This window comes from Dromiciops gliroides, chromosome 2 (genome assembly GCF_019393635.1).
Source record: "Dromiciops gliroides isolate mDroGli1 chromosome 2, mDroGli1.pri, whole genome shotgun sequence".
NCBI classification, from domain to species: domain Eukaryota; kingdom Metazoa; phylum Chordata; class Mammalia; order Microbiotheria; family Microbiotheriidae; genus Dromiciops; species Dromiciops gliroides.
This window is the reverse complement of record NC_057862.1, coordinates 163,076,568-163,103,440: the sequence shown is the minus strand read 5'-3', so window position 1 is coordinate 163,103,440 and position 26,873 is coordinate 163,076,568.

The following is a 26,873-nucleotide window of genomic DNA, read 5'->3' as shown; positions in this document are numbered from 1 at the left end:
TTGTTTTGTTTTTTGGCAGGACAATGAGGATTAAGTAACTTGCCTTTGAACTCGGGTCCTCCTGAATCCAGGGCTGGTGCTTTATCCACTATGCCATCTAGCTGAAGGGGGGTAGCTAGGTGGCACAGTGGATAAAGCACCAGCCCTGGATTCAGTTTTTTTGGTTTTTTGTTTGTTTGTTTTTGGTGAGGCTATTGGGGTTAAGTGACTTGCCCAGGGTCACACAGCTATTAAGTGTTAAGTATCTGAGGCCGGATTCGAACTCAGGCCCTCCTTAATCCAGGGCTGGTGCTTTATCCACTGCGCCACCTAGCTGCCCCCGAAATAGTACTTTTTTTAAAGGAGGTAGACTTCATTCAATATCTTTGAGATTAGTTGTTTGGTATTTTTATGCCCTTAGCCTGATCTGGCACATATGAAATAACATGGATATACCAAGATACAGCATTCAGTGTCAGGTCTCCTCAAAGATGAGCAACATCAACTTAGTTACCCTTTAGGGGCAGCTAGGTGGCACAGTGGATAAAGCAGTGGCCCTGGATTCAGGACGACCTGAGTTCAAATCCGACCTCAGACACTTAACACTAGCTGTGTGACCGTGGGCAAGTCACTTAACCCTCATTGCCCCACCCAAAAAAAAAAAAACCCTTAGTTACCCTTTGTGAGAAAATGGGTAGTTGTCTCCTCTCAATGAGGATATAACAGTCAATCATACTCCTCCTGACCTCCTCGTAGGACAAAGGTCTCAGATTCACTCCTCCCCCTCTGGCTAACAAAATCATATGGTTTAAGGAGCCCTGGTCTCAATAAGGTCCGCTCTGGAGTTGTGTCCATCTAAGGAAGAATTAGGTCCACTCCTGAGTTATACCCATATAAAGAAGAGGGGTGGGAATACTGGGTTCAGATTAGCTAGTTTTTGCATGTAGATTGTAACCCTTGAGTAATCAGGCCAATGATGAAAAAAGGTAGGGTCCATTCACATTAGGTACTAGAGTATAAAACAGGGCCTTCAAACCCCCTTCCTTTGCACCCACTAACTGCATACTAGGGTGCCTCCTTCTCATGAGAAGGAAATAAAAGAGCCTTTGTCACATCACTGCTGAGTTCCTGAGAATTATTGAGAAGAGGATTTTTTCCCTCACACCCTTATAGTTTTCACATTTATTGAATAAAGCCTACTAAAATGGCTAAAATACAATGTGTACTTGTTTATCCTTGGTTAGCAAAGAAGACTGTGACCTCAGGAGGAGCTGTCATGACTTGTGCTGAATTGGATTCAAGAAAGCGTGAGCGAGAGCTGTGCAAAGTCACCAGCCTCACTCTCTCCTCCAGAGCCATATGAATCCAGTAGCAAGATATACATCAGGATGACTAGAGATGGCCCCAGATGCAGTGGGAGACTTAGACCTTTTTAAGCTAAGGTCTTTCCCAAGTGTTTGCCTGAGACAACACCCATTCAGTGATTAAAGCTAGGTAAAGAATGGCCTCCTTTACTTAGTCAAAACAAATAATGAATGAATGAATAAGGGAGGGAGGCAAGGAAGGAAGGGAGGGAGGGAGGGAAGGGGGTCTGGTAGGACAATTGGTACTTGTACATTATTAAAAGTCAATCATTACAAAAGCCTGCATTTTCAGCAATACACAACTGCAAAAATTCATAAATGCCATAACTGCTGAATACTATTTCTTGCTCTATATATGGCACAACAGGTATAATCTAAACTAGCAAAAAAGAGGATGGGGGAAATGCACAAGAAAGGAGACACAATGGGAGTGAAAAGGAAGGACAAGGGAACTATGAAAAGGCAGAGAAGGAAAGTACATGCACTGGTATTTAACAGTCAGAAGCTAAACAGTTCAGAACAAGGCCTGCCCTGTCAAAACAAAAGCTAAAAAGACAGTTATATTAAAAAATTAAGGTTAAACCCCACTTGTTCTCCACTCTGATTGGCAATGCCTTTAGTGCACATGTAGATTATTTTTGTCTAACTTTTATGTCAAAGGCCAAGTAGGAATAAAAGTTAGTAGTAGTTGATGTTCTGGCAATCTTTTTCCAGTATTAAGAAAGTCTGGGGTTATTCCCCAGACCTCTTTTGTACCTTCCCTCCTTCAGTCACCTCGTGCATAGATCCTTCAATGCCTTCGCAATTGCGCTACTGCCCAAATCGATCTCTTCTCTGTATCTGGGTCTCATATAGCTGCTTATTCTTTTGGCAACATTTTTGCTCATTTTTAAAGCATCTAGGTCTGTGATGTTTGCATCCTACTATAGTGTTTCCACTGTCCTCAAGGGTGAAAAACAATGTTGTTGTTAACTCCTGTCCCATCTCCTCACTGGTGAAGAAGACTGCCCTGCCTTGGGGAAAGGGTGAGTGAGGCTGGGAGAGAGCAGGGGAGCTCCAGCCTGCTTCGGCATTCTTCAGGACCCCCGGAATATCCCTTTACTTCAGGCACTTCTGGCTTCCAGATTCAAGAGGAAAGGCAGAAGAGGCCAACTCCACTCCACATCACTGAAAGAAAAGAACCTGGGAAGATAGGAGAGGAGTTGGCAGCCTCCTTCACATCCCTCTGCCTAGCAGGCTACTCTAGGGACTTCTGGGAAATTCCCCTTGGTCAAGATCTCTCTCTCCTTCCCCTCTCTGTCTCTCTTTCTCTGAGGGGTAGAGCTTCACTCTGTGTTGTCTGGTGTATATTCTGTGTACACCTCTGATCTGTTTTGCTACAATTTCCTTTGCTATTTGTTATGTTGGTTTGTTGTGGAATTGATATTTGGTAGGAAAAGAATTAAGCCTTAGATATTGAGGGGACCAAATTTTAATTGGGGAGTGTAAGCTAAGCGGCTTGCCACAATATTGGGGCAAGGAAGGAGACAGACATCCTCCCTCAAAACAGAACAGGATTTATTTAACAAGACCAAACTTAAAAAAAAACACAAACAGGATCAGTAGGATTAAGGAGGGGTAGCTAGGTGGTACAGTGAATAGGGCACCAGCCCTGAATTCAGGAGGACCCAAGTTCAAATCTGGCCTCAGACACTTGACACTAGCTGTGTGACCCTGGGCAAGTCACTTAATCCCAATTCCCTCACCAAAAGAGAGAGAGAGAGAGAGAGAGAGAGAGAGAGAGAGAGAGAGAAGGATTAAGGGAAAGGAAATAAAATGGGATAAGGGAAATTATACAACCTTAACACCACCACCACCCAGGAATCAGCTAAGAACACACAGCAGCATCCTGTTGCCTTCCAACTTCCAGCTAGAATGCCGGAAAAACTCCCTTCTTCCCAGCAGACCCCAAGCTGACCACACACAGCCCCCAGCCAATTGGCTGGCTGCTCTGACAGTCACATGACTGCCCTCACTAGGCTTCCAATCATTACAATTTTGCTAGGCCCATGTAGGCGTCAGCGAGTGGTAATGATGTAAGGTGCCAGTGCCATGGCAACGGCTACAACCAGTGGGTGGAGCACCATGCAGTTTGCAGAGCCCCAGGCCAGTGCATACCGAGGTGGTTGGTTTTTTTTTTTTTTTAATTCTAGCCAAAAGATGGGGTCATAAAAACCTCAAATAACAATTAATTCTTTACAATATAGAACTTGGCGTTCCTTCTCACACACACACACACAAGAATGAGAAACAGCAGTTGGGAGCTCTATTGAGCCTGATCACATCCCCTAGACTAACAATATTTAAGAAAGCAGATAGATAAAATCCCAACCCCATAGTCCCTCTCTCCAAGGAGAGCAGAGTGACCTTCAGCTCCAACCTCCTGTTTCCCCTTCTGACAAGAATGAAAGTCTCCCTTGGAGAAAGGTGGAGGAAGAAGAGGTTAGAGATGTCTGTTCTACACCTCCAAACTATGGGTGGTGGTGGGGAATGACAAGCTCTTGTTACATAGACCTTATTATACACAGACTTCTCTCTACATTATCAAAATCCTTATATATCTTTTCCATTTCTTTGTTTGTTGTTCTTCCAAACTTAAATGCCCTCAGGATGACTTAGCTTAGTCTATCTCTTGCTGAGTTTTCTTTAAACTGATTATATCCTATATGCTTCTCTCTATTTTAATGGGAATATTGTTCTTAATCTTCTTTAAACCAATTTTAAACAACTTTCTATTCTAAACCAGTATTGCTTTTAGCTGCCAGATCTCTTCCCTTGAGAAGTTAAATATTTGCTGACTAAGGTGCTCTTAAAAAAAAAAAAACTTCTGATATCTTCTGGCAATTTACATCAATTAAACTTGTGTATTAAATAATTATAGTCTGTTTATAGCCTTTCCTCTATCCCTTTCCCTCTTTCCATTATCAATAATTTATATAAATAGGTCATAAGTTATTTCAATTAGTCATCATACTGTATCTGATTCTCCCCTATATCCTTTTTTATAACTTTGTACTAATTTTTTTTTACTTCAACAAATTTGTGGTGTAATTGTACACATTAAATGAGGAATGATTCCCATATCAATACAGAGCTATTTCCTATCTTTAAAATATAGTTAATTTCATGTTTGTGATATTAATCAGGGCCACATCCAGTTCGTACCAGTGCTTTTCTCAAAATAATTGATATATAGGCATGAGCCTTCTATGAAGTTGTTTTTCTCTGAAGTAACTTAATAATCAAGTATATGTAGACTCTTGTAAAGTTTTTCATAGAAATTCTCTCCCTCTTCATCCTCCCCAGGAAATGATGATGCATCAATTGAAATTATTTTCATGGTGGCCTTTCTGTAAGTACAAATTATGAGCACTGGAATATAAGAAGGCCAAACATCCTATGAGATGATGTTCTTTATTGTCTTGGGGGACATAGTATAAGCAACTCCAGCAGTTCTTTTACTTGCCACTCAAGGGAAGGGAGAGGGGAAGGACCATCTGTGAATAGCAGGAGAGCTTGTGAAGAGAAAAATAATATGGAATGCAAGGATTCTGGAACATAAAGACACAGAATCTCATCTCCGGGTGGTGGCAGCGGCAATATAGATGGCATTGTTTTAATGCTCACAGTAATGATTGCTATGGGGACTTGCAGGTAGAGAAGGGAACTAAAATCTGTTTCCTTAAATAACTCACACTCATCATAATAGAATAAGAAAGAAATTGACAGAATCTAAGGTTTATTGTTGGAAGAGAATTTAGACATCTAATCCAATTCTTTGATTTTACAAACTAGCAAACAAACTCAACAGTGAAGTGATTTACCCAAGGTCACACAGTTAATAAGCAGCAGCAGACTTGGAATTTGGAACCACGGCTTCTAGTTCTAAATCACTGTGGGCAAGATCTAAGTATGAAAACAAAATGAAGATTTTTGTCAAGGCAAGTGTATATATATATATATATATATATATATATATATATATATATATATATATGATGTTAGTTTTGCATAACAAAACAGCAAGAGTAAAAACAATCAGCACCCAGGTGTACATCTGAAACAGTGGGATCGGCCTTGATCCAATATCATGGGCAGTGTACACTGTGAAAAGAGCACTGAATTTTTTTTTTTTTAAGTGAGGCAATTGGGGTCAAGTGACTTGCCCAGGGTCACACAGCTAGTAAGTGCTAAGTATCTGAGGCCGGATTTGAACTCAGGTACTCCTGACTCCAGGGCCGGTGCTCTATCCACTGTGCCACCTAGCTGCCCCAAGAGCACTGAATTTTGAAGTCAAAGAACACAATTCTTGGCTCTTTTACATGTGTGACCTCAAAATAAGCTCCTGATCCTCTTTGGACATCAGTTTCTTTATTTGTAAAATGAGAAAATTGGACTAGATATTGTCTAATGCCCCTTCTTGTGAGAAATCTATGATCCTATGAATTAATGAATTTTGCCTTTGAAAGTGTATATATTTAACTTTGATTTATTGTTTCTCAAGAGCCGAGCTCTCTCTTAATTATAACCCAAAGATCTAAATAAAGTCCATCAGGACTATGAAGTTCTCTGCAGTGGTTGATGACACTGTAGGAGTTCTACTCAAAACTCAAAAGCAACACAAACAAATCCAAAATCACTAATCCAAAGTTACTTACCCTAAAGAGAATTTAAGTGGTTTTTTTTTTGACTATTCAACCCTGAAAATATTTTTATCAACATCTCTTTACCCATCTGTGTTTATATAAAGGAGTGTCTAATGTTGAAATCCTGCCCTGTCTTCATTGACTCCATTATAATTATGCCAAAATAAGTGTTTTGTTCTGTTTGATCCCAGTTCAATTTAAACACTGATTAAATAGGATATAAATTAATATAGTGTAAGTGGGGGTGGCCAAATCTTACAGTTGCACTTTCCAGCTGAAACAAACCACCTACTAATGAGTTAATAGTATTTTTATTTGAAGTAGAGCATTTGATGTAATCAAACGGAGTGAACATTTATGTGTCCCAATAAATAAATGGGCTCATTAGAAGAACTATAGCAAATGGGACTAATTTCCTAAAGACTTTCCATGCTGCGATAAGCAGATTGTAATTAGAAAAATAATATGATTCTGGTAAGTAACACAAAGATCTTCTGAAAGAGTTCTGGCATATCACCCTTCCCTTATCACCTGGGCATCATAAAGTTATAGCCCTCTTAAACCGGAAAGACCATGACTATCAATTTCCAAACCCATGACAGACCCTCATTTAAAGCAATAAAAAAATAATGACTTGGCAACCTGTATCATATATGCCCTCATAAATCAGTAAAGAAGAAATCTGGAGGTACTTGTGGAATCATAGAACTGGGAAGAGACCTTTAAAAATCATCAGATTCAATACCCTTTACAGATGAAGAAATGGAAGCTTGGAGAAGTCCAGTATCACATAACATCTCTTGTCACAGGTCTAATCTAATTAGATCTGAGTGTTGTGGGGGAGGGGGGAAATCCACTGCACCATATACTTTCTATCATCCAGGCTAATTTCCATTCCCTATATTTGGGGTTTGTAAACTATTGTCAGGTACTCCCTGATTCATCTTCATTCATTGGTCAGAGAAAAGATGTCGAAGATAGCAAAACCACCTAAGGTTTGATAAACCATGATCCCCAACATGGATTTCATCTGGCATCGTTAGACAAAACTGTGCAGAATTTACTTTAGTTGATCCATTGCTGGCTACAACAGTGTCTCAGACTCCACAGTCTTGATTTCCGTTACTTGGTCACAGTCCAAGTTAATGGGATATATCAATCCTGAGGGTCACCAGAACAAAACCCATCAGTCTATTGGTTAAACCCAATAATAAAAATACATGGGAGGCAGCTAGGTGGCCCAATAGATAAAACACTGGCCTTGGATTCAGGAGGATCGGAGTTCAAATCCAGCCTCAGACACTTGACACTTACTAGCTGTGTGACCTTGGGCAAGTCACTTAACCCTCATTGCCCCACAAAAAATAAAAAATAAATAAATAAAATAATTTTTTAGGGGCAGCTAGGTGGCACGATGGATAAAAGCACAGGCCCTGGATTCAGGAGGATCTGAGTTCAAACCTGGCCTCAGACATTTGACACTTACTAGCTGTGTGACCCTGGGCAAGTCACTTAACCCCCATTGCCCCACAAAAAAAAAAATACATGGACATAACATTAATCTAAATTTTTAGGGCAGCTAAGTGGCACAGTGGATAAAGCACCAGCCCTGGATTCAGAAGGACCTGAGTTTAAATTTGGCCTCAGACACTTGACACTTACTGGCTGTGTGACCTTGGGCAAGTCACTTAACCCTCATTGCCCTGCCCCCCCAAAATTTAATTTTCTTTTTATTGTAAACTTGTTAAAACTCATATCTCAAGATACAAAGAACAAGAAAGCAAATTATATAAGAAACTATCTGCTACATACTTTTTAAAAAATAAATATACATGTTAAGTTTAACAAAGAGGCAACAAAAGTGCTCTGTCTCCTCTTATCCATTTATTTTTTTCTCTGCATTTTAAAAGCTATTTACTACATGTTCCTTTCCCTCATGTTTATCACAATTCAAGGGGCAGCTGGTTGGTGCTGTAGATAGAGCACTGGCCCTCAAGTTGGGAGGACCAGAGTTCAAGTTTCACCTCAGACACTAGCTAGTGACCCTGAGCAAATCACTTAACCCCAGTTGACTTAAAACATTGGGAACCATGTCCAGTTATCCTGATGTATATTTTGCCACTGGGCCCAGATGGCTCTGGAGGAGAAAGTGAGGTTGGTGACATTGCACAGCCCTCCCTCACTTAAATCCAATTCAGTGAAAGTCATGACATCACCCCAATGTCATGGCCCTCTTTGACAAACAACAATCACTATCCAAAAACTCACCCATATCCCAACAACACTAACGAAAACCCTCCCTTATATCGTGTATAAACCAAGCAAAACAAATCAACATATTTGTCATGTCTGAGAATGCATGCCTAATTTTATACCTCTAGTTTATCATATTGATCAAAAAATAGGAGAGATTTTTTTTGTCAGTATTTTGAAGTGATAAATGAACACCACTTTGGTGAGAGTTAACGGCTTTCAAAACTGATCATTATAAGAGGCAGCTAGGTGATGCAGGTGATAAAGCACTGGCCCTGGATTCAGGAGGACCTGAGTTCAAATCCGACCTCAGACACTTCACACTTACTATCTGTGTGACCCTGGGCAAGTCACTTAAGTCTCATTGCCCCGACAAAAAAAAAAGAAAAGAAAAGAAAACTGGTCATTATATAAGATGTTGTTCTGGGCTAAGTCTGATTCAGTTTAGTCCTCCGGCAGTTTAAGTTGGAAATTGGAATAAAATGACACTTGTAGGTCATACAAATGTAGACAAAAGGAAACTTACTTAACCATAGCAGAAGAGTATTCACCAGAATAGACACTGAGAAGCCCTGAATGGATTGAGCTGAGCGAACCTTCCATCTCATCCATCAGCCTAGCTTCTGAGAACCTCTCTGGTTCCTGGAGGCTGCTTTGTATTCAGGGGATAGGGAAGTGATGTCTGAACTCTTAGTCTCCTGAACCAACCAGCTGTCAAGGAATGTCTCAACATATTTTGAAGAAAAACTAGACTAACCTGTATGGAGTAGGGGTTAAGATAATTCTTCTATGAGAATTTTTTAAAATCCATCATGATCTCGTAGCACAAAATAATTCCATTGCAGTCATGCCACAAAATTTTAGGGTCCCTGTTTTTTCCTCCTTAGTTCTTCAGTAAACAAAAAAAAAAGTCTATAGACATATATATATATACACATGTGCATGCATATATGTGTATATATATATTCCTATAGATTCATTAAAATGTAAGAACAGTTTTTAGCTGGATATAGATATAGATTTTTATAAATGGCTAGTACATTTGACCAAATATGCATCACCTCAAACTACGTGGAATAAAAAGCTTTCAAAACATAGAGACCTAGAAGAAGGAATAAATGATTTTTTAAAAAACACATTTATTAAGCAATTACTATGTGCAAAGCACTGAGGCCACACATATAAATAAGCATGACTGTCTGACCTCAAGGAGATTACACTCTAATAAAGAGAAATAGCACATTTAGGGGAACCAAAGATAAGGATTGGGGAGCAGTTGAGGGCACATGAAATCAAAACCAGATAGGAACAGGATGAGGTACACACAATCCTACCCTCCTAATTGCTACTAGAGTTGTCCTGACAATGCTTCCAGTGAACCTACACATGAGTTCGCTTTCCTTCCAATACTTGTTTGTCAATTACACAAAGCAGCCATTTTGCCCACCCATGCAATATTCCACAGAACATAAAATATTAAAAAAAAATAGGACAGTGACTTGTACCCAGAGCATTTCTAACCAAATTGCATTGAAAAAATGCGATAATAAATTTCATACTTATAAAGCCTTTTACAAAGAATTTCAAAGCCATAGGATGCCCATGACAACTGACTGTAAGGGCTCAGCAACTTTTCTGAGACAGGCATACCCAAGAGTATAGGGAAGGACTCAGAAGGTTATTGCCAAAGACACAGCTGCCAATGAAGTTGCAACAGCATCATCCCTGCCCAGATGTAGTCTATGCCTAAAACCACCAGCATCTTAAAGTAAAATGCAACATATAAGACTTTCCCCAGAGCAATACACAACTCAGAGGAAGACAAACACAAACACACACAGAAAAGTACTTGGGCATTCAGTGCCAGAGCCAGAGCTACACTGTAAAATTACATACAATGTGTTCTCACCTGACTCTCTTATTCTTTCTCCATCTGAAACCCACAGCCCCACAATTACAAGAAAAGAACTAGTCTGATATCCACCCAGAGTCTGAGGCTCTGCCTGGCTTTATATGCTGCCTACAGGCAGCCTCCGAATGGGGAAGAAGCTGTTACCCTCCAAAGAAGTATTGACAACAGCTGCTGCCTTCTTGACCTTTGGTTCATCTCCCCTGCTTTCCTGATGATGGTGAAAAACAACAGCTAGAGAAACAACTTCATGACCAAGTACTTCGAGGATTACCATCACCTACAATTTTACAAATGAAAAAAACTGAAGTTCAAAAAGGTTAGGAACTCACCAATAATCACAGATCCTGGGTTGTCTGACTCAGCCCAGGGTTCTTTCCATTAGAGTCCCCAGAAGTGTTAGTTTGCCAGATTAACACAGTCTTTGAAAATAAATGAATGTGTCTGTGTGTTTGTCCTTCATTCTCAAAGAGGACCATGACATCAGGGTGATGCGATGACTTGCAGTGAATTGGATTTAAGTGAAAGAGGGCTGTGCAAGGTCACCAACCTCACTCTCTCCTCCAGAACCATCTGGGCCCAGAGGCAAGATATGCATTAGGACAACTGGAGATGGCCCCTGATGTTTATGGCAATTGGGGTTAAGTGACTTGCCCAGTGTCACAAAGCTAGTAAGTGTCTGAGGTGAGATTTGAACTCAGATCCTCCTAACTCCTGGGCCAGTGTTTTTTTTTTTGTTTGTTTGTTAAAAACAAATATTCCCATTCCAAAAACATTCCAAAGGAGTGCATGCAAAAAAGGGAATATTCTAAGGAATCATCGGAGCACACCTTTTGATTTGCAAGAGATTATATAGGACATGTAGTCTAGTTCCCTCATTTTATGGATAAGGAAACTGAGGCCTAGGGAAATCAACTGACCAAGGTCACATAGGTGATAAATGGCATAGTGGTGATTTGAAAATACTCGGGTCTTCAGATTCCAAATCCAAAATTCTTTTTATTGCAGCACACTGCCAAAATCTGGCACTGTTTTCTGAGACAGTTCAGAATTCTGGTGAAAGTTGGTGGCTAGCATACTGACCAGGTCCTATAAAGTGTTAAAAATTTTATACATTGTGGCAGCTAGGTGGCGCAGTGGATAGAGCACCGGCCCTGGAGTCAGGAGTACCTGAGTTCAAATCCGGCCTCAGACACTTAACACTAGCTGTGTGACTCTGGGCAAGTCACTTAACCCCAATTGCCTCACTAAAAAAAAAAAAAATTAATTTTACACATTTTTCAGGTTTTGATGGGCTTATGTAACAGTCTGCTTTTACCCAGCAAGAACACATTTGAAGCTAATCCAGGAATTACATGTGTACCATTAACGTACTATGAATCCTGAGTCAAGAAAAGAAATGAGGATGAGTAATGCAGGATTTGGATGTAAAACTCAAGAGTCTGATGGAGGCTTCAGTAAATACACACTTTGGAAAAATTACCTGGAAGCTCAAAATGAAGTAGACCTGTGGAGTTTAAATTGCCAACCTTGCCTCTCAGCCACCTGCTCTGAACAGCTGTATGTGTTTACAAGGTATTCCTATGTAAGCGTGTTTTTTGGAAGCTCTACTTGTTTCCTACCCCCATCCCCCTTCCAGGTGTCTTTCTCTGTAATAGCTGTAGCCAATAGAAGAATGGGTAGATGAAAAAAATCTAGGCTGTGAATATGCCCAACTTTCAGATTTAAAGTTGTGGTGGAGAGGTTAAGGGCAGAGGGTGCAAATTAGTCACAGATCCCAACCAGCTCAGATGCTAAGCACCTACTGTGTTCATCTGCTTCCATGCTTTCACTATAATTTCCAAGCAGGAAAGAAAAGGGTGAAGGCATAAATCAGAGGCTGAGGGATATTGGATACTGTTTTCCATAGATGTTTGCATATGCTGTTGGGTTTTTTTGTCCTTTGTCTGGAAGAGTACCAATGACATGGGGGAGGTGATATCACAACTTGCAGTGAATTGAATTCAAGAGAGGCAGGATCTGTGCAAAGTCACCAGTCTCACTCTCTCTCGCTGGAGCCTTCTGAGTCCAGTGGCAAGATACAGATCAGGACAACTGGAGATGGCCAGATAGAGTGGGAGACCTTTCCCTTTTTAAGTTAAGGCCTTTCACAGTTTGCCTGAGGTAATGCCCATTGAGTGATTAAGGCTAGGTAAGAACTGAGGCAAAGAAAGGCCTCTTTCACTTAGTCAAAAAGAAAAAAAGATAGATAGATGGGTGGAAGGAAGGAAGGAAAGATAGATGGATGGATAGATAGATGGATAGATAGATGATAGATAGATAGATAGATAGATAGATAGATAGATAGATAGATAGATAGATAGATAGATAGATAGATAGATAGATAGATAGGGAGGGGGGGACCCGCAGGGTTTCTGACCAAAATAGAAGCAATTGCTATTTATACCCACTCTGAGCCATCCAGAGGCCAAACAATGTCCAAATGAGACCTGGGCTGAGACCTATTGTTGGCCAAGCAATGAGAACCAGAGATATTTGAGTTTAAGAAGTGATCCTTAGAAGAAATCTAGAACTTGAGAGGGAAGAGGGAGAAGGAAAGGCTTTATTGCCCAACTGAAGCTGGCCAGCTGGATCCCCAGTGGGAACACTGTTACTCATAGAATGTCGGTTGTTGTTTGTCCTTCATTCTTGCATAAGATGAAGCTCACATGCAAGGTGACTGAATGATCAGTCTATTATTGTGGCTTTGCCTGTGGCATATGAGGAGAATAGCTAACATTTCTATAGCACTTTAAGTTTTGCAAAGTATGTTACATAAGTTATGTCATTTTACAGGGAGAAAAACTGAGGCTGAGAAGTGATTTGTCCAGGGTCATAGAGAAAGTATCTGAGGTAGAGATTTGAACCCAGATCTTCCTGTCTCAAAATCCAGAGCCCTATCTATTCACCACCTAGCTACCTGCAGATATTTCTGATTAGTGGGCATTATGCCCTAACAAGGGGGAAAGCAGTAATCTAAATTTTGTAATATGTTAATAAAAATAGTTTAATTAATATGATTTATTTCTGCTATTGCTTCCTACAAATGAGGAATCACTCCTTTGTTTCTAATATCCTCTCCAAGATTATTCAGAGATTTATTTTCTGTAACAATATACCTAACCCAAGAGAGACACTGGATATATTTGAAGAAAACGGAAATTGATCATTTTTTTCCTCATTCAGGAGTCATGTGTGTTTCAGGCCTCATCTACTTATAGCTAAGAAAAAAAAAATGTATATGATAGTTCTCCCTAGCCACACTGGCCTGAGTCTTAGGTACTCTCGCTGATAAGGAATTTTTTTGGCATTGATGATTTTTCCTTATCAAGATATAAAATCCGGGGCAGCTAGGTGGCACAGTGGATAAAGCACCGGCCCTGGATTCAGGAGTACCTGAGTTCAAATCCGGCGTCAGACACTTAACACTTACTAGCTGTGTGACCCTGGGCAAGTCACTTGGCCCCAACTGCCTCACTAAAAAAAAAAAAAAAAAAAAAAAAAGATATAAAATCCCTCATTGCCTCTCCCCCGAGAGAGACAGAGACAGACAGACAGACAGACAGAGAGAGAGAGAGAGAGACAGAGAACACAAACTAATGAGGACTCTGTTCTGGCATTGAAGATATCTCCTTGATAAGGTGTGAATTCCTTGCCTTGTCCTGGTTTGCCCCACTGACAGCACCTTGAAGATTATTGATTGAGTCACAGCCAATCACTAGCCCACACCCTTGGACCTCCTCTAAAAGAGAGAGAAGAGTCACAGAGAACAGAGAAAGGAAAAAGAACTGGGAAGTCAAACAGAAATAACATTTGGGCAAATATAGATTCAACTCTTTGAAAAGGAGCCCATGTGGCCCTTTCATGAAAAAATGTGCTCTAGGGAACCGTATATCATGGGGTTTATGAACCAACAGAGGAATGAATGAATACTTGAATCAGATGGGCACTGGGGCTGAGGAGTCACAGAATACAGAGCCATGATCTGGGAGCAAGTCCAGACTTTCCCTTCATCCTTCCTGAGAGGTCCCTTGGGTTAGTTACAACAGCACCAGCCTCTATTTAGGCCTGCCTTCAGACTGGGCTTCCTGTGGTCCCCTAGACACATCAACACCTCATAGTCAAACTGCCTCCTGGCCAAGATTCGGGGTGTCCCCCAAGACACAATAATAGCCCCAAAGGAGGCAGTTTAGGGTAGTGAAGACTCCAGGTTGAAAGCCATGACCTCGAGGCTTCTAATTGTTTGCCTTCATCATAAGAGCACCTCCCATCCATTGATATTCTACCTATAATCACTTCCCTAATGGTTGGTGTAGTCCTACTCCCTCTTGCTCTTAGCCCATCGAACCTGAAACTACCAAGGAAAAACTCTCTTGCCTATTCCCAACTGTCTTCTTCATTCTCATACACCACATACCTACCCTAACAATGTACCACTCCAGGTCTGTCTGTTCCTTCCAATGTGCCCTCTGGAAGTCCCTCTCTATAATTAATAAACTTTCTTTCATTTTAGACCTTTTCCCTCTCTTCTTGTTGTTTTCATTTGGTGGTATTCACTGAGACCTGGCTTCCCAAGATGACACTGAATACCTGGCCATCCTTTCCACTACTTGCAGCACATTTTCTCATAATCCCCTGACTCATCAGTAGCAAAATGAGAAGGAATACTCCTTACTTTCCATATCACTTCTGGTTCTCCTTCCTCTGTCATCATTCAGCAGCCTCTCCTTTGAAGTTCACTCTATCCAGATGTTATGACCAATCCAGATCCTGGTGGGTGCTATCTCCTTCCTCTCTCTCTCTTTTTAATTGAAAAAAAATTTTTTGAACTTACCTAGTTCCAAAAAGTATTTCCACATACAAAAGAGAACAAGAAAATAGGATTGCCTATGAAGCCATGAAATTTGTATCATGAACAGCTTACTTTTAAGTATAGGCTCCACACTAGATAGAGCTCTGGGTCTAGAATCAAGAATACCTGAGTTCAAAGACAGCCTCATAAACTGTGTGATCCTTGGCAAATCATTTAACTTCTGTCTGCCTCAGTTTCCTCAGCCACAAAATGGGGAAAATAATAGGATCTACCTTTCAGGGTTGTCATGAAGATGAAATGTCTGTACAACATTTAGCATAGTACCTGGTACAGAGTAGGTACTATGTAAATGCTAGCTGTTATTATTACTATTATTGTAAGTAGTAAGTATATCATAAATTCAACACATTATTTTCAAAGCTATCCTACTTATCTGTGTTTCCCAATGACCTATGTTCTATTCTCATCCATGCATTTTAAATGCATCAATGACTTATTTTTTTTCATTTTGGTAACCCCATCCCTAACCCCCTCTTCTATTTCCAACTCTCCCCCAAAAATGAAAAAAAAAAGTCAGAAGTGTATAGTCAAGTTGAACAAATGCCCCCATTGGCTTTGTCTGAAAATGTATATCTCATTCTATGCCTTGAGTTCATCATCTCAGTGTCAGAAAGTGGGTTATCATGTTTTATCACATGTCCTTTAAAAGTATTTCTGAGGGGCAGCTAGGTGATTCAGTGGATAGAGCACTGGCCCTGGAGTCAGGAGTACCTGAGTTCAAATCCAGCCTCAGACACTTAACACTTACTAGCTGTGTGACCCTGGGCAAGTCACTTAACCCCAATTGCCTCACTAAAAAAAAAGAAAAAAAAAGTATTTCTGGTCATTGCATTGATCAGAGTTCTTTAGGCTTTCAGAGTTGTTTTTCTTTTGTTGATGTAAAAATTGTTCTCCTGGCTCTCATTTCATTCTGCATCAGTTCACACAAGTCTTCTGATACTTGCCTGGGCCTGGTCCTTTTGTCATTTCTTACAGTATATTTGAGAGGAGAGACTGGATGAAGGCAGACTAATTAAGAGATTATTCCAGTATTCCAGGTAAGCAGTGATGAGGGCCTCAACTAGGCTGATATATATTTTGGGGAGATAAAGGGGATGGATTTGAGAGATGTCATGGAGGTAAAATAGACAAGGAAGAATTGATGGATGGATAAATGAATGAATAAAAAAGCAATCATTAAACACTTACAATACAAAAATAACTGTGCTAAGCACTGAATATACAAACACAAAGCTGAAACTATTGATGTCCATAAAGAGTTCATGTTCAAATGGAGAGACAACACTTATAAGGATAGTGGTAATAGGGGGTTAGGGTTCCTCATGGTCAAGATGGTATAGCAACATGCAGGGCAAATGGCAAGATAATGGCTGGGGTAGAATATGAAGCACAGAAGCAGACAGCTAGTCTATGTCAAGAAGACATCAAGGGTTCTAGGGGAGAGGTTCCATAAATGAGAAGATGGAGTCACCCAGGGAAATACAAAAGAGTAGTAGGAGGCATGCTTCTTGCTCTTTACTGCCACTTCCAAATTCTCCCTCTATTACCATCATTCCTTTTTTTCCTTCTTTTTTTTTTTAGTAAGGCAATTGGGGTTAAGGGACTTGCCCAGGGTCACACAGCTAGTAAGTGTTAAGTGTCTGAGGCCGGATTTGAACTCAGGTACTCCTGAATCCAGGGCCGGTGCTCTATCCACTGCGCCATCTAGCTGCCCTGATTACCATCATTTTTTAAGGCTGAATGCCCAGATATATCACCCAATACAGAGCATCCAGTTCTGTCCCCTTTTCCAGGCCACCATCCCTACTCTGGGCTTACTTTTCCTCCTTCAGAATTGACTTTATAGTTAACAAATTCAATTTTACAACTCCTTGTATCCTTGACTTCCTTGCACCCTGGTCCTATTACCTTCAAGGATGAAAGCACAGGCCATGTAAACAAAAGATTGCAGGTTCAAATCTTAGGATATTTTTAAAGGCATCATAACATAGCAATATAGTGCTAGATTTGGAGCCGGGAAGACCTGGGTTCAAATCCAACTTCAGACATTTACTAGCTTAGCTGTGTGATCCTAGGCAAATCATTTAACCTCACTATAAAATGAGGAGATGGGACTAGAGGGCCTCTGATGTCCGGCTCTAAATCTATTAGCCTATGATCTCTTTCCAAATTCCAACCCTGTATTACTAAAACCATCCACCTTCATTTTCACTTACGTTTCTGAGTACTCCTTCTTCTTGATGCCTTCCCTCTAAGATTACTCCCCAACTAATCATATCTATCTTGTTTGTACTTGGTTTTTAAAATGTTGACTCCCCCATTAGACTGAACTCCTTGAGAGCAGGGACTGTTTGTTGCCTTTCCTTGTATCTCCATTGCTTGGAGCAATGCCTGGAACATACTTAGTGCTTGATAAATGCTAGCTGACTGACCACTAAACACCAATATAGGAAGTCACACAACCACATTAAATGGCTCTGATGCAAATTTATATTTTGTATGATTAGCTAGGCCCTTACTACTACACATCAATCCTTTTACTTCTCCCTGATTAACTGTATCATATTTGGCACATCAGTATCAAAGTATATACTGATTTAATTTGGAGGCTCCTATCAAGTTCTTTGTAGAATTTCCCTTCTCTTGAAACCTTTGAATTAGATGTTTAAGCTATAATTATTGTCATGGAAATAGTTGTACAGATACTTATCATAAACACTTCAACACAAAATGACAAAACATCTCATGAAATTATGTTCCTTGTTACCTTTAGATGCATAAGAACCACCCCCCTTATTTACTTCTCAAATATAAACCTAGAAGGCATCCTGCCATTTAGCTACATCTTTGTGGTTTCACTTATACAGAAAATATTAGTTGATATGATTCAGTTCCTTCAGGCCAGTTGTTGATTATTGAACAATATATGTTTATAATATTTAGAATTAAAGTCTACAGATGGTACAAGAATGATGTGATTCTTAGCACCATCAGCCCCCTTTCCATGACTCTACTTATTGGCACTGCAGAAGCTAATAGGGGCCATTTTGTATTTTTCTTTGCTTCAAACCAATGTTTCCTTCCTTAAAATAGGAAGGTCTAGGGGGCAACAAGGTGGCACAGTGGATAAAGCACAAGCTCTGGATTCAGGAGGACCTGAGTTCAAATCCAGCCTCAGACACTTGACACTTAGTAGCTGAGTGACCCTGGGCAAGTCGCTTAACCCTCATTGCCCCACAAAAACAAAAAAAAAAAAAAACAACAAAACAAAATAGGAAGGACTGGATTATAGTCCTCATGAAAGTAAGAGACCAATTCCATCCACAAAAGTAGCTGGGCAAACACTGGAAAAATTTCTCAGAGAAATCAGCTAAAACATCTCCTGTCTAACCTTTACTGTGCTTCAGCAGGCAGGTAGATGTTCAAACCAGATGCAAAGATATACTTGGCAGCATCAATTTTCATCAAAAACTAATCAAATCACCTAAAAGACAGTAGGCATCAAATCCAGTGCCAGCTCTCCTCCTCAACACATGTCCCTAACATAAGCATTTTTTTTTAAATGAGGCAATTGGGGTTAAGTGACTTGCCCAGGGTCACACAGCTAGTAAGTGTTAAGTGTCTGAGACCGGATTTGAACTCAGGTACTCCTGACTCCAGGGCCGGTGCTCTATCCACTGCGCCACCTAGCTGCCCCTAACATAAGCATTTTAATGTCATTTTTCTGTTGGACAAGCCATAGAAATTACAAAATTGGAATGTTACTTCCCAGAGACTATCATCATTACCAGGCAGTTTCTATTCTTGATATATCCTAGAGAACCTCACAATATATCTAACCTTTCTCCATATCTTGCTTTATATAATTCTTAATGTCTTCTTCATAGATAACGTAATTTAATTTCCTATTTAAAGAAATAATGACACATATAACTAATAATTACACATTATTTCATATACTGAGAAGGAAATGTCTTTATTACAAGAGGAAAATGGGTGGACAATGATGGATCAAGTAAGAAGAGGAGTAATTTAGTGCTAAAAAAGGTTTTGCATCATATCTTTGCTGTCTAAAACAGTGGGTTCTTAATCCCAGATTAGGATCTGGGTTCTGTGAATGTTTTTTTAAAATATATTTATAGGGGCAGCTAGGTGGCGCAGTGGATAGAGCACCGGCCCTGGAGTCAGGAGTACCTGAGTTCAAATCCGGCCTCAGACACTTAATACTTACTAGCTGTGTGACCCTGGGCAAGTCACTTATTAGTTGTACAGTGAGCACCTGAAGTGGGAGAAGGATTCACTACAGAAATAAAGGAAAAACAAAGGGGAATTCAGAAATATATGAGACAAATATGAGTGATTGGTGTCAGATCTTAGTGGGCTTTTAAGCAAGGACAAGGAATACTACAAAAGAGGAAATGTGTGCAAAACAGACATGGAAGGCAGACTTTCCTGACCTCATAATTTTGCTAAGGGCTTGTCCCTTTTACCCCCATGTTCAGAGGTTGCCTAGGGAGGTATTTTGTGTCATATGGAACTAAACATAGCTTAGTAAGAACTTTTGTCCCTGTGTTGTGCACAGAAAAACTTGCTCTGCCCAGGGCTAAATCTTCAGATCCATAGAGGACAGGTAAATTATAATTAAATAGTGATTTAACTTACACTATGCAGTGCCTTTAAGAAGGGCCAAGATTCAAAAGGTAACCAATATATCTATAATGTACTTCATGCTCATAAGCCTTAGAGAAACTGGGTGCCATTTTGGGATCCATCCCAAAAGCCTAAGTCATGGGAAGATAGATTTGAAGATGGGAAAGGAACTTGTAGGCCATCAAATCCAACCTTCTACAAGAAACCTTTCCTGAATCCCCTTACTGCTAGTCCTTTCACTCTGTTGATTACCTCCAATTTATTCTGAATTTATCTTATTTGTACATAATTGTTTTCATGTTATCTCCCCCACCAAACTATAATGTCTTTGAGAGCAAGGACTATCTTTTGCCTTTTCTGTATGCATAGTACTTATTTAGCACAGTACCTGCTAAATAGTAGGTACTTAATGAATACTTATTGACTTACTGACATAGGATCCAAAAAAGATCTCAACTGACTGATGTGGACAAGATTAAATATAATAGAGAAATAATATGAGAGAGTGGTTTGGTTGAAAGAATAATTCATTTGAGGGTGAAAGGAGTTGGGTTCAATTAACACATCTAAAGTTTAGAGGGAGTGGGAAGTGCTACAGTACCCAGAACTCTGGGCTTAGTTAGAGTCAGGAAGACATGAATTCAAATCCTATCTCTGACACTTACTAGCTATGTGATCCTGGCCAAATAATTTAACCTCTTTCAGCCTCAGTTTCTTCTAAATTGAGAGTTTTTGACTTGATGTCCTCTAAAGTCACTTCCTATGAAGTGTGTGCACTACCTGTGTGACTTTAACCTCTGAAATGAGGGAACTAAACTAGATAGATGGTTTCAGTGATCCCTTCTAGTTCTAACTCTATGGGTCTAAAGTTTTAAACTTTGGGTTTTTTAATCAATCAATCAAGAAACATTTATAAAGTACCTACTTTATACTAGGCTCTGTGCTGGGGATACAAAAAGAGGCAAAAGACAAGTCCCTGCCCTCAAGGGACTTAATGAGGAAGACAACATGGATACAAATACATACAAAGCAAGCTATATACAGGATAAATAGGAAATAATTAATACAAAGAAAGCACTAAAATTAAGAAGCATTATAGAATGCTTCCAGTAAAAAATGAGATTTTAGTTGGGACTTAAAGGAAGCCAGAGTTAGGTGGAGCAGGGGATGGAGAGAGTTCTAAGATGGAGGACAGCCAGAGAAAATGCCCAGAGCTGAGAGATAGAGCATCTTGTTCATGAAACATCCAGGAGACCAGTGTCATTGGTTTTTGCTACATGTAGAGGTGCAAGGCATAAGAATGGAAGGGTAGGGCCCTAGGCTATAAAGGGCTTTGAATGCCAAGCAGAGTATTTTGTTTTTGATCCTGGAAGCTATAGGAAACCACTAGAGTTTATTGAGTTGGGGAGCAAGGTGACATAATCATACATCTGCTTTAAGAAAAACACTTTAGTAGCTAAATGTAGGATAGATTGAAATGGGGATTTGAGGCAGGCAGAGCCACCAGCAGGCTACTGCAGCAATCCAGGTGTGAAGTGATAATGGCCTGCATTAAAGTAGTAGTAATGTCAGAGGACAGAAGGGGCTGTATTCCAGAGATGTTGGAAAGATAAAATCAACAGGCCTTGGAAACAGAGTTGATATTGTGGGGTGATAGATGCAAGGAGTCCAGGATCACTAAAAAATCAAATGTGCAACTGGTGTCCATTTGTAATAGTGTACAGATGGTAAAGATGGAACTAGAAAGCAATTCATGTGAAAACACATTAGTGATCTACAAGCTTAATGAGGCAACAGTGTAACCTGGAAGCCAAAGATGCTAATGTATTCCTATGTCACAATAAAAGTGGTGTCCAGGGGGTTTGAGCCAAGATAGCAAAATGAAGTGAACATTTTTGTTGAGCTCTCTTAACATACCCTCTAAACAACTTTTTAAAAGTGCAGTGGGAAAACCAAAGAAAAGTCACAGCAAATCATTTTTATAGTCCAGAGCAGCTTAGGAAGACAGAGAAGTCTGAGGATACTGGGGTAGGGACTGGACAGGAGCATACTGCACTGGAAATGGCACTGGCTGTGAGCCTTGGGGGTGGAGACAGCAGCCCTGGCAGTACCAGGAGATCAGCATAATAAAAGGAATGAATACCTGGTAAGAAATAAACTATTCAAATACCGGCGAGCCACTATAAAGGAGAAGAGTACTCAGAATATGATATTCCAGAAGGCAAAGGTGCTAGTATTATAACCAAGAATAACCTACCCAGAAAGTCTGAGAATAATCCATCAAGGGGGAGAATGGATATTTAATGGAATAGAGGACTTTCGAGCATTCCTAATGAAAAAAACAACTGAGCTGAATAGAAAATTTGACATTCAAATGCAAGACTCAAGAGAAACATTAAGAAAGGTCAACATAAGTGAGAAATCATAAAGTTCTTAATAAGGTTAAATTGTTTACATTCCTATATAGGAAGATGATTTTTATCATCATTAGGGAAGTTATAAGGAGTCTACTTAGAAAGAGGTAAGGGTAGGGGCAGCTAGGTGGCGCAGTGGATAGAGCACCGGCCCTGGAGTCAGGAGTACCTGAGTTCAAATCCGGCCTCAGACACTTAATACTTACTAGCTGTGTGACCCTGGGCAAGTCACTTAACCCCAATTGCCTCACTAAAAAAAAAAACAAAAACAAAAAAAAAGAGGTAAGGGGTGTGACCATTATATTAGGATGATCTCAAAAGAAAAATTTAACAGTGAAAAATAGGGATGGACTGAGGGAAGAGAGAAGAATGAGATAATGTTTTCACATTAAAGAGGCATATAAAGGAGGAATTTTTACAATGAAGGGGGAAATGGAGAGGGGGAGCAGTCAATGCTTGAATTTCACTCTAATCTGAACTGGTTCAAAGAGGGGAGAAAATACACACACATACACACACACACACACACACACACACACACACATGCATATATACATGCAGTTGGGTATAGAAACTCATCTTACCCAATAGGTAACTAAGGAAGTACGAAGGGAAAGGGCTAAGAAGGAGGTAGGGTAAAATAAGAGGGAGACAGTAGTTAGAAGCAAAACAGACTTCTGAAAGGACAGATAAAAAAAAGATAAATAGAAGAGAATAGGACTAAGAGAAATACACAGTTAGCAACCATAACTATGAATGTGAATAAGATGAACTAACCAATGAAACAGAAAATAGCAAAATGGATTAGAAACCAGAATTCATACTCTATTTATTATCCAGTACCAAATAGTTTTGATGATTTCAGCTTTATAATATAGTTTTAGGTCTGATATAGCTAGGTCATCTTCCCTGGCATTGTTTTTCATTAATTCCCTTGATATTCTTGTCCTTTTGTTCTTCCAGATGAATTTTGTTATTTTTTTCTAGCTCTATGAAATAATTTTTTGGTAGTTTGATTGGTATTGCACTGAATAAGTAAATTAATTTAGGTAGAATTGTCATTTTTATTACATTAGCATGGCCTATCCATGAACAACTTATTTTTCCATTTGTTTAGATCTGATTTTATTTGTGTGAAAAGTGTTTTGTAATTATGTTCATATAGTTCCTGGGTTTGCCTTGGCAGGTAGACTCCCAAATATTTTATATTTTCTTCAGTTATTTTAAATGGTATTTCTCTTTCCACGTCATGCTGCTGGACTTTGTTGGTCATATATACAAATACTGATGATTAATGTCGGTTTATTTTATATCCTGCAACTTTGCTAAAGTTGTTGTTTCAAGTAGCTTTTTAGTTGATTCTTTAGGATTCTCTAAGTATACCATCATATAATCTGCAAAGAGTGATAGTTTGTTTCTTAACTGCCTATTCTAATTCCTTCAATTTCTTTTCTTCTCTTATTGCTAAGGCTAACATTTCTAGTACAATATTGAATAATAGTGGTGATAATGGACATCCTTATTTCACTCCTGATCTTATTGTGAATGGCTCTAACTTGTCCCCATTGCATATAATGCTTGCTGATGGTTTAAGATAAGATACTGTTTATAATCTTAAGGAAAGCTCCATTTATTCCTATACTCTGTAGTGTTTTTAATAAGAATGGGTGCTGTATTTTATCAAAAGCTTTTTCAGCATCTATTCAGAAAATCTTATGATTTTGGTTAGTATTGTTATTGATGTGGTTGACTATGTTGATAGTTTTCCTAATATTGAACCAGTCCTACATTCCTGGGATAAATCCCACCCGGTCACAGTGTATTATCATGGTGATAAATTGTTGTAATCTCTTTGCTAATATTCTATTTAGAATTTTTCCAGCAATATTCATTGGGGAGATTGGTATATAATTTTCTTTCTGTTTTTGTTCTCCCTGGTTTAGGTATCAGCATCATATTTGTTTCATAGAAGGAATTTGGTAGAATTCCTTCTTCACCTATTTTTCCAAATAGTTTGCACAGTATTAGAATTAATTGTTCTTTAAATGTTTGGTAGAATTCATTTGTAAACCCATCTGGCCATGGAGATTTTTTCTTAGTAAGTTCATTAATGGTTTGATCAATTTCTTTTTTTTTTTTTTTTTTTTTAGTGAGGCAATTGGGGTTAAGTGACTTGCCCAGGGTCACACAGCTAGTAAGTGTTAAGTGTCTGAGGCTGGCTTTGAACTCAGGTACTCCTGAATCCAGGGCTGGTGCTCTATCCACTGCGCCACCTAGCTGCCCCTGATCAATTTCTTTTTATAAGATAGGCTTATTTAATGATTTTTATTTCCTCTTCTGTTAATTTGGGCAGTTTATATTTTTGTAGATATTTATCCATTTGGGGGGCAGCTAGGTAGCACAGGGGATAAAGCACCAATCCTGGATTCAGAAGGACCTGAGTTCAAATCTGGCCTCAGACACTTGATACTTAACTAGCTCTGTGACCCTGAGCAAGTTACTTCACTCTCATTGTTCCACACCAACCCCCAAATCACCCATTTCATTTAGATTGTCAAATTTATTGGCATGTAGTTGAGCAAAGTAGCTCCTAATTATTGCTTTAATTTACTCTTCATTGGTGGTGAGTTCACCCTTTTCATTTTTGATGCTCGTAATTTGGTTTTCTTTTTTTAATCAAATTAATCAAAGGTTTATTTTTTTTCATAGAACCAGCTTGGTTTTATTTATTAATTCTATAGTTTTCTTACTTTCAATTTTATTACTCTCTAATTTTCAGAATTTCCAATTTGGTATTTAATTGGGGATTTTTAAATTTGTTTTTCTAGCTTTTTTAGTTGCATACCCAATTCATGGATCTTCTCTTTCTCTATTTTATTCATGTAGGCATTTAGAGATATAAAATTTCCCCTAAGAACCGCTTTGGCTGCATCCCATAAGTTTTGGTATGTTGTCTCATTATTGTCATTCTCTATGACTTGTTGTTTGACCCACTCATTCTTTAGGATGAGATTATTTAGTTTCCAATTAATTTTTGGTCTATCTTTCTATGGTCATTTATTACATATAATTTTATTGCATCATGATCTGAAAAGGATGCATTTACTATTTCTGCCTTTCTGCATTTGACTGTGAGGTTTTTATGACCTAATACATGGTCAGTTTTTGTGTATGCTCCATGTACTGCTGAGAAAAAGGTATATTCTTTTCTATCCCCATTCAGTTTTCTCCAGAGGTCTATCATATTTAATTTTTCTAAAATTCTACTCACCTCCTTAACTTCTTTCTTATTAATTTTGTGGTTAGATTTATCTAGTTGTGAGAGGGGGAGGTTGAGGTCCCCCACTAATATAGTTTTGCTATTTCTTACTGTAACTCATTTAACTTCTTCTCTAAGTATCACTTGGTGCATACATGTTTAATATTGATATTACTTCATTGTCTATGGTACCTTTTAGCAAGATGTAGTTTCCTTACTTATTTCTTTTAATTGGGTCAATTTTTGCTTTTGCTTTGTCTGAGATAAGGACTGCTACCTCTGCTTTTTTTTATTTCATCCAAAGCATAATATATTCTGCTCCAGCCTTTTACCTTTACTGCGTGTTTCTGTCTCAAATGTGTTTCTTGTAAACAACATATTGTAGGATTTTGGTTTTTAATCCACTCTGCTGTTTCTGTTTTATAGTAAAGTTCATCCCATTCACATTCAGTTATGATTACCCTGTATTTCTCTGCATCCTCTTTTTTCCCTGTTTGTCCTTTCCCCTTAGTTTTGTTTCTGCCCACCTCAGTCTACCCTCCCTTCTATCAGCCCCACCTCCCTTTTATCCTTTCCCCTTTCACTTCCTAGTTTTGCCCTCCCTTCTATCAGGCCCACATCCTTTTTGTCTTTTTCCCCTTTTCCCTCCTAGTTTTACCCTCCCTTCTATCATATCCCACGCTTTTCTTTCCCCTTTCTCCTTTTATTTCCCTATAGGAAAAGATAAAATTCTATACCCAATTGAGTGTGTGTTATTCCCTCTTTGAGCCAAATCAGATGAGAGTAAGATCAAAACAATGCTCACCCCTCCCTTCTTTCCCTCTATTGTAATAGGTCTTTTGTGCCTCTTCATGTGATGTGATTTATCCCATTTTGCCTTCCCTTTCCTCCTCTCCTTTTTGTTTGTTTTCTTAATATTATCACATCAGAATCAACTTATACCCACACCTTCTGTGTGTACTCCTCCTATCTGCCTTAAAGATACAGTTCTCAAGAGTGACAAGTATCTTCTTCCCATGTAGGGATGTAAACATTTTAACCTTATTAATATTTTTACTGTTTACTTTTTCACACATCTCTTGAGCCTTGTATTTGTAGATTGAATTTTCTGTTCATTTCTGAGCTTTCATTAGGAAAGTTTTAAAGTGTCCTATTTCATTGAATGCCCATCTTTTCCCCTAAAAGAGAATGATTAATTTTGCTGAATCGTAATTGATTCTTGGTTGTAATCCCAATTCCTTTGCCCTCCAGAATATCATATTCCAAGCCCTCCAATCCTTTTATGTTGAAGCTGCCAAGTCCTGTGTAATTCTAATCGTTGTTCATTGACATTTAAATTGTTTCTTTCGGGCTGCTTGCAGTATTTTCTCCTTTACTCGGTAGTTCTGGAATTTAGCTATAATATTCCTTGGAATTTTCCTTTTGGGGTCTGTTTCAAGAGGTGATTG